The sequence below is a fragment of the Podarcis erhardii genome (assembly GCF_964252035.2).
Source record: "Podarcis erhardii genome assembly, chromosome: 15".
NCBI lineage: Eukaryota > Metazoa > Chordata > Lepidosauria > Squamata > Lacertidae > Podarcis > Podarcis erhardii.
The window spans coordinates 6,263,828-6,280,588 of NC_138505.1; the positions used below are offsets into that span (position 1 = coordinate 6,263,828).

The 16,761-nt window shown below is 43.8% G+C and overlaps 1 long non-coding RNA gene across 1 annotated transcript; it reads right to left on the reverse strand.

Annotated features, from left to right (window-relative positions):
- Positions 1–13,248: 13,248 nt before the first annotated feature.
- Positions 13,249–15,729, reverse strand: LOC309330112. Its single transcript, XR_014151274.1, has 2 exons — positions 15,138–15,729; positions 13,249–13,792 (listed from the first exon to the last, which is right to left on the reverse strand). It is a non-coding gene; the product is annotated as an uncharacterized lncRNA (long non-coding RNA).
- Between the last annotated feature and the right edge of the window lie 1,032 nt (positions 15,730–16,761).

Here is a 16,761-nt window from a genome sequence, read left to right on the forward strand (position 1 = left end):
AATTTGCACTTTTCTGAATTTTGTAATGCCATTCTCTATTCAAGTACAGTGGTACCTCGGTTTACATACGCTTCAGGTTACAGACTCCACTAACCCAGAAATAGTACCTCGGGTTAAGAACTTCAGGATGAGAACAGAAATTGAGAATAGGCCCCATTAGCTAAAGTGGTGCTTCAGGTTAAGAACAGTTTCAGGTTAAGAACGGACCTCCGGAATGAATTAAGTACTTAACCCGAGGTACCACTGTAATGTGCACCAAAAGGGGGGGGGGCATATGCTTGGGAAAGTGTTTCTATACCAGAGGTGCCAACTTGAATCAATTTTTTTTTGGGGGGGGCAGGGAAGTCCCACCTAGCATAATCGATCACATGATGCAGTGCAAGCACGTCATTTGAATGGCAATGCCCATCAACTTTGGGACCCCTTGGCCCCTTCAAATAATTCAGGGGGGGTCAAAAAACCCCTCAGCCCCCAGAAGTTGGATCCTATGTTCTACACATTTATAATAAAAACTTTATATGGGGGAAATTGCTTTGCAAAAATGTACATACTAGGGGAAATGCATTAAAAATGTGTATTTTAGCAGAAATTCGTACTAGGATGCTGATGAATTTTCAAGAGGATTCTTTTTTTTTTTTTTTAAGAAAATGAAAATGGAGGTTACCAATTTACCCTAATAAAAAGTGTTTTGGTATGTTATTTTCACCAATACATGCATTTTTATGTACTCTGCAGTCTATGCATTTTTACGAACAGCATTGCAAAGTTCAGAGATGAGCAAATTTCAAAGGATCGTTGTCATTTGGTTTGCATATTGTTTCAGAAAATGCAGATTTGGCAGCTTTGCCTTTAAAGACAAACTGAAATCAATTTCTTTCCCATCTCTACATCAGCCACAGGTCCGCCAGTGCCTTGTGGGGCAGAGGCATTGTAAAGTGTTGTAAAGGAGGGAGGCATTGACCTTGCAATAAATATTGTGGCCACTCTGAGAACAGGATACTAGAGTAACTGGACTCTGGCCTGATCCACCAGGGCTCATAGATATACAGTGATCTATCATTTAATTACTTCTGTGGTTTGTGGAAGCAAAGCTATGCTGGACTATCTTTTGGACCACTTGCCAATTTGTTTTCTATTCTTCCAGTCCCCCGCTCCTCATCTGGATACATAATGACCTGCTCTTCTGGGAGAGAGTCATACTTCAACTTGAATTCAGTATGGTACGACCCTGCAGGTTCTTGGCTGGATACCCGCCACACGCCATTTTGCTATGGCAATAACACTTGTTGCATGACTTGTGACAAAGATCTGCCCATCAGAGGAGGCCACAATTACCGCTGCTATGGCAGCCGAACTCTCTGCACTGGTACAGCCACAGAGTACTGCTGCCAAAGAGGTTCGGGCTGTGTCCGCAGGCCTTCGGGAGGCTGTCGGGATTATTGGGGCCGTCCTGCTGGAGAATGTCAAAATGGCGGGGGATTGGCTTGGCCGAGAGCTGCACTGCAGGACCAGTCTGCGAAGAAGAATGCAACAGTAGGGAATAAGAAGAGACCTTCTGGATCAGGCTAAAGGCTCAGCATAGTCCAACATGTCATGGAAGTCTACTCAATATTGATCCAGGGTAGATTCCAATGTGGAGTAAGCAAAGTAACAACTTAAACACGTTGCAAGACTCCCCAAAAATAGACCAGAGGTAATTAATATTTCATTCAGCAGAGCTTTACCGCTACTGAAGGCAAATGAGCATGATGGTCACAAATCCAATACATTCAGGATTGGCACTGTCCATAAGAAAACCAGTTGCAGCAGACTTAACTTACAAACACTTATAACAAATCTAAACCTTAACCTTAAGCATACTATGTACAGAACACCACGCCAGGAGGAAAAGACATAGAAAGAGTATGAAATCCAGGCGCCTTCTGGCCTTACTTTTATAGTCAGCATGACCTTGAAGAAGAGATAACAGAAACAGAACCAGTTTAAGCCAGCCGTACTCAGCTTCTCTGAAAGAATAACTCAAACATCATGAACCTTCTGCTTCTTTCTTTCACACAGAGAAGCTCCCAGAACCCTTTTGAATTAATTGGAATAGGAAAGATCTCTACACATCAGATCAATACTTTCTGCACTAAGAAATGAAAACCGACACATCTCATCCAGCATCGTGTTCTCACAGAGGAACTGTGCAAGAACTATGCAAACTCTGCAAGCACAATCTGAACGCAGCAGTCCTCTCCCCACATGTGATTCCCAATTACTGGTTTCACATTCAGAGGCTTCTTGCTTCTGATAGTGGAACTAGAACATAGCCATTGTGTCTAGTAGGCACTTATAGCCTTATATGCCATGTGTTTATCCAATCTGCTTTAAAGGCAAGTTGGTGGCCATTACTATCTTTTGTGGGAATAAATCCCATAGTTTTACTGTGTACTGCACAGTTTGTTATTGTTTGTTAATTTTTATGTGTTTATATTGTAAGCCACCCTGTGATCCTCAGAGAAAGGGCAGTATAGAAATGTTAGCAGCATCAATAATAATCCATTCTTAATGGATGACTAATCCTGCTTAAAGACACTGAGGTTCAGCTCACTGCGAGAGGCCAGGTTACAGGGAACCAGGCAGAGGGCCTTCTTGGTAGTGGCGCCCGCCCTGTGGAATGCCCTCCCATCAGATGTCAAAGCGATAAACAACTACCTGACATTCAGAAGACATCTGAAGGCAGCCCTGTTCAGGGAAGTTTTTAATATGTGACATTTTAGTGTATTTTTCATCTTTGTTGGAAGCCGCCCAGAGTGGCTGGGGAAACCCAGCCAGATGGGCGGGGTACAAATAATAAATTATTATTAATTATTATTATTATTATATCCAGCAAGGGAGAGTCCTCTATAGGCCATTGCTTGCATTGCCAAACTGCTGTGTCTGCCAATAGGTTTTCCTTAATGTTCAAATGGAATCTACCCTCCTGTCCATTGTGCCAATCAGACCTAGTCTCTGCCCTCTGGGGCAGTAGAAAATATATATTTGCCCTGTATTCACCATGTATTTCTATGGCTTGAAAAAGTTTCACTGCCACTGAAGCATAGGGGATGCCGAAGAGGAAACCCACTCTTTGGCATTGTTCTTTCCTGATCAGTGAATGGCAGACTGCATATAGGCAATGAAAGCAGTGCTGCGAGTGACATGCAAATGCCGTCGATGCCTCAGGGCGATTGCAAGCAGCGCAGGGTTATTACAAGCAAACAAAGGTTATAGGCAACTTGCTATACAGGCTGGAGCCTGCAACACTTGGTTATCAGCAGCCCAGGTCAGATCTCTGGCCCAGTTTTCAGTGGTGCTGATTTTACCATGCCTGGGTTCATGCATGGCCCAGAAGGGAAATAGGACTCTATGTATGTCACCTTGAGCTCCTTGCAGAAAAGGTGGGATACAGATGATACCTCGGGTTACAGACGCTTCAGGTTAAAGACGCTTCAGGTTACAGACTCCACTAACCCGGAAAGTGTGTTCTCCCTAACAGAGAGCCCGTGTTGCGGTTGGGGGAACAGGCCACCCTGCCATGACTAGGCAAATTTGGTCAGCAACCCTAGCCTTTAAGGGGTTAATTGGGTTGCTGGGGAATTTTGATTGTTGCCAATTCGGAGGAGGGGTCAGAGGCTTTAAATATAGGGGCCAGATGTGGGGACGTCCTCTTGGCCGTTTTGCACCGGATCACCCTCCCTCCCTCCCTTTAATAGGGTGGTTTTTTCTTGATCGCTTGACCTTGCTATGCCTGTCATGGGGTCGTTCACCTTGGAGCGGGGGCCTGGTAGGAATTTTGCCACTTGGCTGATTGGCTGGTGCTATTTGGTTTTTGCCTACTGCGTAGCAAATCGTCACAACTTGTAAGGTTGGCGGTTAGGCATTGGTTAATTGGTGCTTGGAGGGGTAAGTGCCTATCCCTCCAAATGATGCGGAAAGGGAATTCCATTAAAGGAATCCAGGGGCTTGCCACTCTTTTCGTCCTTGTCCGTGGAGCCGGACTTGGGCCTTGCAAGCCCCACAGGAACATGAGGGTGAGAAGTGAGGGTCTGTTTCCCAGCTTCATTTCTCACCCAATACTTGTTTCCCATGCTGGCTTCCGTTGGTGTCTTGAGGGCCAGGACAGATAGTCATAACCAATGCCTAAGCAACCACTCACATTTTTTGTATTTGAATAAAGTTGTGGCCAAAATTATGCCAAAAACCTTAAACAAAAATCGATGTGTGAAGTGTGAATTATATTGGGGGGTGGCACTGTGGGACTCAACACGCAAATAGTACCTCGGGTTAAGAACTTTGCTTCAGGATGAGAACAGAAATTGGGCTCCGGTGGCACGGCAGCAGCAGAAGGCCCCATTAGCTAAAGTGGTACCTCAGGTTCAGAACAGTTTCAGGTTAAGAACGGACCTCCAGAACGAATTAAGTTCTTAACCCGAGGTACCACTGTACTACTAATAATAATCACAATCACAATAATAAATTAAGAGAGAGGCCCACTCCAATTGTGTTTATGAATTGTTTTAAGCTGTTTTAATGCTGTATTTTATATAGCAGTAACCCACCCCAGGACTTTCTAGTTTTTACTAGGTAATAAATCAATCATCTCACCAGTATTATTTTTCTAGCATCTGAGAATGAAGTGTTGATTAGAGAAGATCGCTGGCAAACTTCCAGGAAACAGCATAAGTAAATGTCAGGGGCACAGGAGTTGCAAGCTGGGAAATTCAGCATTGCTGGAATCCACAAATGCAATATATTGTAGGGGTCGAGTCCATCTATTCTTCTTGAGTATACTGGAGGTACAAACAGTCACCCTGACTACATTATTTTACAGTATATTCCTTCTCACCATAGGCAAGTGGCAATATGCAATATTCTAAAGCTCCTGCCAACCTGGCAGTTCGAAAGCATGTCAAAGTGCAAGTAGATAAATAGGTACCGCTCTGGCGGGAAGGTAAACAGTGTTTCCGTGCGCTGCTCTGGCTTGCCAGAAGCAGCTTAGTCATGCTGGCTACATGACCTAGAAGCTGTACGCCGGCTCCCTCGACCAATAAAGTGAGATGAGCGCCGCAACCCCAGAGTTGGTCACGACTGGACCTAGTGGTCAGGGGTCCCTTTACCTTTACTAAAGCCACAGGGCTGTGGTGGACATACTTTGGAGACGCATGATGAGATGTGTGGCTAGATAGCACATCCTTCTTGCATGGTTTATGGCTCCCTCTCCTACATACTTCATAATGCTGCCCCCTCACTTTACATGGCACCCATGCATATGGATGGATTTTTAATTTTGCTGAATGTAATGGATTGGTTTATATGTTTTCTAATATTCTTGGAAGCAATCTTGGCAATAAACAGAGCAACAACAAACAATGCACTGTGAAAGGCTAAATTGCAGGGTTATTCTCCTTGAAATCTAACCACTTAAATACTTTAACATTTCCTAGAACAGCAGTTCTCAACCTGTGGGTCCCCAGAGGTTGTTGGACTACAACTCCCATCATCCCTGAGCTCTGGCCTTGCTAGCTAGTGATGATGGGAGTTGTAGTCCAACATCTGGGGACCCACAGGTTGAGAACCGCTGTCCTAGAGTCTTCATGTGATGACTGACCCATCTTCAGGGTACAACCAAGGTTAACAGGTCCAGGAGCTCAAATGAAAAGCCATTATACACACACACACACACACACATTTTAAAAAGCAAGGTTCATTAGAGAAAGAGAATTTCAAAGGGCAACACAAGTTAAAGCAACTTAGAAGCAAAGAAAACAACAAAACTGTCTTATCCAGCTAAAGACTAACAACACTTACACAAAATACTGGAAGTTGAGCAGGAAGGTGAACTTCAAACTGGCATCATGGCAAGCAACTGCACCTTCACGATGAACATTTAAGGGAATACTGGTCCAAGTCTCATAACCAGAGGCAGCCAATCAGGAAGTACAGGTTGTTAAGCCTTTGAGAAAATGGGCATTCAGTCCTTCTATCATAAAGCAGCGAACACCTGTTTGCACCACAAGTTCTTAATTAACTAATTTTCATTAGAGCTGGCCTTGAGAACCTAATAAAGAACACCTGCACTCAGATTCAATACGCTGGGATTTTTAGCAGCTTCTAACACAATCTAACAAATTAGGCGGGGGGGGGGGGAGAAACTGTTTCTCCACACTTAATTGGAATGTTCTCCCCATCTCTGAAAGTTGAGCTGGCCTGTTCCCCCTGTGGTGCAACAATTTGTGTTCACTGCATCTGTGATTGGGTTTAATGAGGCAAGGTAAATCTATTCATTTGTTTCCTTGCATTAGAAACTTCCAGACCAGGTAGTCTCTGAAAGCTGTTTGCAATCAAATAAGCATATGGCATTTTTAAACACACACACACACACACACACACACACACACACACACACACTTATAATCTCCTATTGTGCCTGCAAAATAGAAAAACTATTAAAGGCCAAGTGGCCTGCTGAACTCTACCGCATGATACCCAGCTGAATTCACTATTGGGGGGAGAACAAGGAACTGGAGTCAAATTCATTTGCAGGGGCATTCCAAGGTGGGGGCCGCCCTGGGTGTCATTCCAAAGGGGGGGGGTGACAAAATGCCGACCCCCAATTGGTGGTACCCCTGGGGCATGCAGCGCCACGCCCTTCGGGACGCACACCATGCCCCACCCCCCAGGATGAGTGCCGCTCTAGATATCGGAGCAGGTTTCTTCACCTCTGTTCATTTGCAAAAAAGGTATCTGGCTGAATGGTTAAATAAAGACAAGAAAAATGAAATTGGGGGAAAAGGCTTACTGTAAACACTGAGAAGGCACTTCCGTCACTGGAATCAACTGAACGGGGAGCACAGTGGTGGGATAGGTTTATATACCACCTGCCAAGCCCTGTTCTGCTTCTGATATCTAGTCATGACCGGCATCTTTACAAAGAAATGCTTCCACTTAATGCTTTCATCACTCACAGCAATTATCTTCTGAGTCACCTCTTCTGATGTTTATCTCATCTTGTATGTCATTTGTCCTCTGCATGTTAGTCCAAAACTAATTAAAGGGTGGTGCCTGCCTTTGACACTTTTAATAGCACTCTAAATGAATTTTCTGGAAATGCTAGCCTTGCACTGCAGAGCTTTCCGTCAATAGGGCATGGAAACAAGGGGCTCAGAGCAGCAAAGAGATACACAAACCAAAGGAGAATCATTCTAAAGCAGAGTGGACCACCCTCAAAACAATTGCAAACACCTAAAAGCAGTTGCGGTTAAAATAGATAATAAATGTTGGAAATGTAAAGAAAATGAAGGTACATTCTTTCATCTTTGGTGGACGTGCCCAAGGATCAAGGCTTTCTGGGAGATGATATATAATGAAATGAAAAAGGTACTTAAAAATACCTTCCTGAAGAAACCAGAGGCCTTTCTCCTGGGTATGGTCAGCCAAGGGGTGTTAAAGGGGTGTTAAAGAAGGATAAAGCATTTTTGATGTATGCTACAACAGCAGCAAGAATTCTTATCGCAAAGTATTGGAAGACACAAGATCTACCCACCTTGGAAGAATGGCAGATGAAGATGATAGACTATATGGGACTGGCAGAGATGACTGGCAGAATCCGGGACCAGGGGAAAGAGACGGTGGAAGAAGATTGGAAGAAATTCAAGGACTATCTTAGTAAACATGGTAAAATTAGTGAATGCTAGAATGATGTGGGTTTAGAAGCTTAGATGGTTCTCAGCGGTAATGATTAAGTAAAAAGAAAAGAAAGGTTAAAAAGTAAATGAAAAATAAGGGAGAGGATTTGCTGATTTGATAATTAGAAATTGGGATACAGAAAGGGGAGGTATGAGGAGGTCAGGGAAGTAAGTTATAAGAAAATAAGGATTGAAATTATACTTGTTTTCATTTGTGTTTGTTTGTATTGTTGTTATGTTTATGTGTAATATCCGAAATTTTAATAAATATCATTAAAAATAAATAAATAGTGCAATTGCAATTAGAAACATGCTCCCATCCAGCGATCTTGAGGTTTGCCAGGAACAGCCCACAAAATGCCCGCTTAAACAGGAATATTTTTAAAATTCTTCCTGAAAGGTAATAATCATGCGGATGGGTGCAGTTTACTGGAGAGGGCATTCCACAACGAGGAGGACTATTTGATAAGGCAATATAATTGGGGAAGATCGTATCAGTTTCATTGCTAATGAGAACATTCCACTAGAATGAAGAAGCCGACTCTAAGTCTGTCTATTTGCTCCTCCCTCCCAGCCTGCTTTCCTTTTATGAGCCTGTCCGATCCTGAGATCATAACCACAGATCCTTCTCTTTATGCTTAACCTCCAGGGAAGGTCCAGGAGTTGGCAATGGGAGAATGGGCCCTCTCTGCAGAAGCTCTCTGTCTGCATAATGATCTCTCCAAGGAGACCCACCTGGTGCTGAGCCTGTCATCAGTTCAGTGCCAGGTGAATACCCATTTGTATTTTTAACAACATTCACACAATTTCATTACAAATGACTATATATCACTTTTTCTTTAGTGGGAAATGATGTATGGATTTAATAAACTAAACCTTTAAATTTTATTTACATTTTTTATTTTTTTAATACTTTTATCTTGCTTTAAACAAATACAGATAAATATAAACAACCAAAATTACAAAAGAAAAATCCTTAATAATAGTAATGGAAAAAGCTAAAAAAAACTACAAAAAATATCAAACTACATGGCATAGAACATAAGCCATTATGGGAAAGAAAAAAGGAAAAAGGAAAAGGAAAGAAGGGGGGGGGGGGAGAAAAAGAAAAAAAAAGGGGAGAGAGAGGAAATAGACGAGCCTTCTTGTGTTTTGGCTCATTTTCCTCTTTATTTACATTTTTATTGTTATTTTTCAGTGCTTTGAAAACTGTTTTTGCACACATTATTGTTTGAACACAGATAATCAACAACGAAATAATAACCCTACCAGGTGAGGTTCGGAAAACCCCAATAGGATGCCAGCAGCAATTCCCTTACAGTTGTAGCATATTACTTTACTTCCATGTTTGTTTGTTTCATTCATATACCACCTTTTTTTTTTTAAGCGAAGTCATTTTAATAATACAAAGGACCTGAGCAGTGAGTTGAAAACAGTGCAATAAGCATACATGCCTGATATCAACTTGAGCTGCCTGACACCACTGCTGCTTCCTTGCTCACCAGTCTGCTTGCTGTTCTGTCTTCACACTGGAGTTGCACAACAACCTTGCATTTTTATTATATAGTAAAATTCATTTGGCAGATTTGTAAACCGTTTTGCAGCTGGAAGCTATCAAAGGTGTTGAGCTTCAAGAGAAAATGCAATAAAATACAAATACAGTTTTTAGTTATTCATTTGGAAGGTTTATATACCGTATTTTTTGCTCCATAACACTCACTTTTTTCTCTTAGAAAGTAAGGGGAAATGTCTGTGCGTGTTATGGAGCGAATGCCTGCGGGTGGCGGGGGGATCTGCTGCAGTCGTGAGCAGAGGATCCATGGTTCCCCTTCCTTCCCTCCTCCGTGGCTCGCTTTGAAATAGCAAAGCGGGAGAAGAGCCGCTGAGTGGGGTGGAGAGAGGGACAGAAAGCCTGCTTGCTTTAAAGGAGCAAAGCAGGAGAGGAGAGGAGCCGCTTACACGAGTGTAAGCGGCTCCTGTCCGGTTGGCTCCTTTAAAGCAAGCAGGCTCTCTGTCCCTCTCTCCTCCCCACTCAGTTGGCTAAATAGCAGCAAAGTTTTTCAGCGAGCCGGGGAGGAGGGAGAGAAGCAGAGCCTGCTTTCTTTAAAGGAGCAAAGTGGGAGAGGAGAGGAGCCTTCTCCTCTTATACCCCTCTTCTGCATTATTAGCAGCATCCTTCTCCACACACCCCACGCGTGCTCCTTATCCTTTGAGTGCTTTTCCTTCCCTCCCCACTTAAAACGTGGTTACAAAGCACGGATCCACATGGATCCTCAGGATTTTTGCATTGGGCTACCCCAAACTCACCGTTGGATCACATGTCTGTGGCCACAGCATGAACCGCAAAAATCATACATCCACTGTTTCATTTAGAATATTTTTTTCTTGTTTTCCTCCTCTAAAAACTATGTGCGTGTTATGGTTGGGTCCGTTTTATAGAGCGAAAAATACGGTACCTTACCTGCCCCAAGGTAGTCTACAGCAGATTGCAGTAACACACACTCCTTCCCAAGCTCAAACATACTCAGTACAAACAAAGATTTTTTAAAAAATCCTTCCAGTACTACTTCTTGGTATCTGAAGAAGTGTGCATGCACACAAAAGCTCATAACAATGACAAACTTAGTTGGTCTCTAAGGTGCTACTGGAAGGGTTTTTTTTATTTTGTTTCGACTACGGCAGACCAACACGGCTATCTACCTGTATACTCAGTACATTTTGTTAAATGTTTATTGGTTGTAGCCTGACTGGAGTCTATTTTTCTATTGTAAATATGAATTTTGATTTTTTTTAAAAGGTATCTTAAAATGCAAACATTTCAGCAAATTGAGGGAGCATGAGGCTTCTGCTTGCAACTGTGTACTTTATTTGGACTGAGAATAAAACTTGTTGTTTAGTCGTTTAGTCGTATCCGACTCTTCGTGACCCCCCGGACCAGAGCACGCCAGGCACTCCTGTCTTCCACTGCCTCCCACAGTTTCGTCAAACTCATGCTGGTAGCTTCGAGAATACTATCCAACCATCTCATCCTCTGTTGTCCGCTTCTCCTTGTGCCCTCCATCTTTCCCAACATCAGGGTCTTTTCCAGGGAGTCTTCTCTTCTCATGAGCTGGCCAAAGTATTGGAGCCTTAGCTTCAGGATCTGTCCTTCCACTGAGCACTCAGGGCTGATTTCCTTAAGAATGGATACGTTTGATCTTCTTGCAGTTCATGGGACGCTCAAGAGTCTCCTCCAGCACCACAATTCAAAAGCATCAATTCTTCGGCGATCAGCCTTCTTTATGGTCTAAGAATAAAACTTAGGAGGGCAATTTAAATTTTGTGAGATTTGCAGCTGCAACTTGAGGCATGCTTGTTATAGGACTTCTTAGGCCTACCTAACCAGTCACAATATTGGCTCCCAGTATGTTCCCGAGCACAATTCAAAGTGCTGGTACTGACCTTTAAAGTCCTAAATGGCCTCGGCCCAGTACACCTAAAGGAGCGTCTCCACGCACATCATTCAACCCGGACACTGAGGTTCATCTCCAAGAGTCTTCTGCTGGTTCCCTCACTGCAAGAAGTGAGGTTGCAGGGAACCAGGTAGAGAGCCTTCTTGGTCATCGCACCCGCCCTGTGGAATGTCCTCCCAGCCTCCAGATATCTTCTAAAAGTCAGATGGTTGTTTGTCTCCTTGATGACAAACAATCATCTGACTTTTAGAAGATATCTGAAGGCAACCCTGTTTAGAGAAAAATATATCACAGGGTTGTCATAAGCCAGCGTAAAGCTATCTCTCCATCTCTCAGCCTCATCTCCTCCACCCTGCAATATGTGGATAATGAGCTCCATTAGCACTGGAATCCACAGACACACAGGGCTTTCTCAGCGCCTGAAGTGCAGTCTCTAACAACAAAATCATATTGCATGCCAATGTAAATATTTCTGTTCCCGTCTCCCCAAATCCCTTGCAGTGCCAAGGAGGATATTAGCATACCACGAAGAGAGCCATCATTCCTGTTCTTCACAGAAAAGATAGATAGAGGCATGACATCATCCTTATGAGAGATTATTGGATGAGGAGACACCTCAGTTCATTTCCAGTTACAGACGCTTTTCGAATTTCGGTATTGGTCCCAATGTGCAGATACCATGATATTTTGTGGGCAGGTTGTCTTGCTCGATCTCCTTTATTTGTAAAAAGAGTTTGGTTTTGGTTGTCTCTTGAATTTGGGGAGCAAGGCTCTCAGTTCTAGGGTTGCTATACATCCGGAGTCATACCTTAACAGTGTCTGGGTAGAAATCAGCCAAATGTCAAGAAAAATCTGGACATATGGCAGCTCATGTTGGAAATGCCAATTTCCCCTTAAAATAGCTCAAAGGAAAAAAAAATATTCAGCAACTTTGCCCTCCCCCAAAAAACTCAACAAATTTTCTGTCCAGATTTTCACTGTTTGAAATATGGTGACCCTATGCAGCTCGCCACTATGGATAGACTCTGCCTCCACTGTCAAAGGCAGTAGTCCCTTGAATGCCATTTGCTGGAAATCTGCTGGGCAGAGTGCTCTGGTACCCATGCCTTGCTTGTAGGCTCACCAAAAACATCAGGGTGCTGGACTAGATGGGCCATTGGCCTGATCCAGCAGGTGACTTCTTATGTTCTTTACACTGTGGATTAGCTTTCACTCCAACTGCACCTTACATTTAAAGCAATCGTGATCCAACTTTAACCATTTGTGGTTCCTGTCAAAGAATCCTGGGGACTTAAGTTTGTTAAGGCTGCTGAGAGTTGTTAGGAAATCCCTTGTTCCCCCTGTACAGAGTTGTATTTCCACACACCAGGAGGTTCTGCTCATTCCTCTGGCACCCAGAGATTTCTTCAGACACTGTCTGCTGGTTTTCAAATACAAATCATAGCCACATGGACTAGACACTTGATTTTATCTCATTTTTAGGGTTCCCTCAAGATGCTAAGGGATGCGGGTGGCGCTGTGGGCTAAACCACAGAGCCTAGGACTTGCTGATCAGAAGGTCGGTGGTTCGAATCCCCGCCATGGGGTGAGCTCCCGTTGCTCAGTCCCTGCTCCTGCCAACCTAGCAGTTCAAAAGCACGTCAAAGTGCAAGTAGATAAATAGGTACCGCTCTGACGGGAAGGTAAATGGCGTTTCCGTGCGCTGCTCTGGTTCGCCAGAAGCAGTTTAGTCATTCTGGACACATGACCTGGAAGCTGTACGCCGGCTCCCTCGGCCAATAAAGCGAGATGAGCGCCGCAACCCCAGAGTCGGCCACGACTGGACCTAATGGTCAGGGGTCCCTTTACCTTTACAAGATGCTAACATAGGTCTGGGGAAACATTGGCCCTTGAGATGCTGCAGAATCACATGCCGCAGCATTCCTGGCCATGCTGCAAAGGGTTGGTGGAATCTGTCGTTCAGCCTCATCTGGAGTGCCACTGGTTCCTCTTTAACTCACAAATACACACACAAAGGAAATGTTTAGGTGCAGCAGATGTAAAAAGGAACACCAGTGTAAGGAATAATAGAACTACAACATACAGTCTTAGCTTAGCATATGATTTTATTGGTTACTGTTGTCCAAATAGGAACGAAAACAGAAAAGGGATATATATATATATATATTTCTTTTTCAGGTCACATTTCAGGATGAATGAAAGACGTTGGGATTTCCATTCCAGATGGATAAAATATCTGATACATTTTTATGCAGGAAGTAAGACATGGAATAGGTTCTGGGGGTGTTCCGCTTCTTTCAGCCAGAGGCGGCTCACAACAGAACTTGTTGCCCCTTCAGAGACCAAACAGGTCTTCCTTGGGAGACAAGTCTCCTTTACTTCTGCTGGCCTGGCCACTGGGGAGTTTGCTTTGTCTGCTGCTGGCAAGGGGGTGGGACAACCACAGGAGGAATGCATGGAGGTGGGATGACCACGGGAGGTTGTTTTGGGCACTGTGGTGGGACAACCTGAGGAGGGTTGCATGGAGGTGGAGTAACCACAGGAGGTTGCTGTTGGCAGGAGTCCTGTGGTTTGTTGCGGCATCCTCTATCGTTGCGGGAGCACATCTTGATATCGGTCAAATTTGGAGTCCTGTGAGAAATGAAGAAATAGCCTTTCAAGGAAGGTCCAGCACAAGCATATCTTTCTTAGTCTTCCACTCAAAGCAGCTCACAATATGGTGGCCTTCCCTCCCTGTAGGAGGCATCTATAACGTTCTGTCTGTGTTAGAAGCTGAAATCAATTTCTAAATGGAGCCAGTGTGGCTTAGTGGTTACAGCACCAGACTAAGATCTAGGAGACTTGAGTTTAAATCCCTACCCAGCCACCAATCTTACTGGGTGACCTTGAGCCAGTCAAGTCCTCTCAGGCCAACCTACTGCACAGAGTTGTGAAGATAAAATGTATAGGAGGAAAACTACGTATCTTGAGCTCCTTGGAGGAATGATGATGCAGTTCAAATTTAAGTAAATAAATACATATTTTAACTGCTGTGGGTCTCACTCAATGTACACCCAATGTACACTGGATATCTAATTTTGTAAAACAGGAACATATAAACAGGAACATCAAACCATTAGTCAATCTAGCATCTCCTGGTATATTTGGGATTATCCCCTTTCTGATCTCTGGAAAACCACTGCCAATCAATGCTAACAATACTAACCTAGACTAGTCAGTGGTACCTGACTCAGCGTAAGGCAGCTTTCTGTGCTCCTAGTAGCTGAGACCAACGTGTACCTATATTGAGGTTCAGAATGGGGGAAACCATCACCCCCTTTGTTGCTCCTTGACTGAACATACAGCATGCTCATCTGGCAAAGCAAGTGATCTAAACTAAAGAAGCTCCTGCCTTAGGTGACAATGCTCCTTAATCTCTTTAAGGGAGAAAATATGCCTTGGACTCTAGTCCCTTCGGGACTAGCCTACCCATGAACATAGTAAGTGGCCACATGCTGGATCAGATCATTGATCACTGAGCTATTTCTACATTGTCTACACAGTGATTGGCAGTGGCTTTCCAGGGGGTGATTTCAGCCCTACCTGGAGATGTCAGGAACTGAAACTAGGACCTTTTGTATGCAAAGCAGATGCTCTACTACCAAGTTAAGAACACTGCCAGAGATTCTCTTGACTCCTTCATTCACCAATGCCTACAATCTGTCAATTACTTGCTAGCAGACTTCACTTAAAATCTCTGCCCAGAGATGGTATTCAAAGTCCATGGTAGTTTTACTCAGAGGATACCCATGGGGACAATAGACATGGCTAACAAAGGTTCATTCATTTCACTGTGTCTATTCTAAGTAGAATGTAGTTAGATGCAACCCAAGGACACCTAATCTGGAAACAAGGTTATCCTCATACATCTTGAATATTCAAAGTTCAGACCTCCCACAAATATAATCAATAGAGTGGGTGGTATCTCCAGACTTACCCCAAATGCCAACTGGAAAAACTGCAGTAGTGAAGATCAGAAGTGTATGTCCGGATCCTTGGAGGGTGAGACCTTTTATACGGTCCCCTTGCCTTACTTCTGGAAATGAAATTCCTCTCTTGAGCAATTGTGAGCAATATTGCCCTTCAAGCCATGAGCAAATCTTCGATGGATGGGCCCCACCCATGGAAAAGTGTCACCAGGAAATAATAGGATCATGTATGCAATACAGCAGGCGCCGAATTATGTTCCAAGGGGTGATTCTGTGCCGTGTAACTTAATTAATTGCCTTTGTCGGAAACCTGCATATCAACAAACATTGGGCAACTTTTGGGATAAATAAATACAATGCCTGGCAGGAGAAACCTATCACAGGACGTCTTCCTGGATTATTTGAAGACAGATCATGGGGAAGATAACAGTCACTGATAAGGAAAGGCAATATCCGGTAGGACCATCACTTTGAGTGATGTTTTACTGTATGTTTTGAAGACACATCATGGAGATGATTGTTTCTTTCAATGTTTCCACACAGTTTTTGCCATAGAACTATGTTCGATATTTTACAGGGACAGTCCTGGATTTGCAGAAACCGTCCCGGTTTCTGATTTGATCCCGGAATGTCCCACTTTTCCTTGGGACATCCCTATTTTCATTGGAGAAATGTTGTCGAGTATGGTAGGATGTCCCTATGTTCATCAGAGAAATGTTGGAGAGGATGGAATAGGATGTCCCTATTTTCATCAGAGAAATGTTGGAGGATATGCTGCTGGAGTCCATGATGGTGCAGGAGCCTCACAATTCCCGGAATAGGGACACATCTGACACTAAAGAACACTAACACTTACAGGAGAGTTCAGTTGCTGTGAGAATACAGCAGTGCATTCTGGGTGTAAGAGTCAATGAAGGGTTTTTAGCCATTGTTTTTATTTCTGCTTCGTTGCGCATATATCAAAATGTGTATTTCAGCTTTTTGTTTCTGAAGCGAGACCCCACAATGCCTTTGGGGTGATGGGTAGGTGGGGTTGGTGAGCAGCACAAGTGCAGGGAGTGGAGGCCCTAGTGCATTTAAAGCACTATGATGCCATGGCTTCCCTCAAAGTAAATTGGGAGATGTAGTTTCTTAAGGGAGCTGAGATCCCGATTCCTCTTAAACAGCAACAATTTTCAGAATTAGTTGAACAATGGATCCATCTTCTCAGGGAAACCTAGGAACTGTAACACTGGAAGGGGAAGAGGATATTCTTCTGATAACTCTCATCACTCTGAATGGATCACAGTGCCTATCTCTGTGGCTCCTTGCCAGGAGTTCATGGGTGTTCTGTCCACGTTTGTGAGGTGGGCTGTTCTCTCCTCCTACTCCAGGATTGGGACTCGTTCTTCCTGGCAACAGCACAGCAATCGGGGAGTCGGGACAGGCCGTCAGTCATTCAAGAGCTCTCAGTCTCTCCCATTCATGCCTCCCCCCCCCCCATTCCATCTGACTGCAACCTCAGATCAGATGCAGCAGCCCGCAGAATTTAAGCATATTAGTCAGTGGAGGAAAAGAAACTAGCCAGGATTCCCTGTCGGTGGCAGTGGTGGTGGCAGGGGGAGAGTTTCAACTTTTAAAGTGGTATCATAA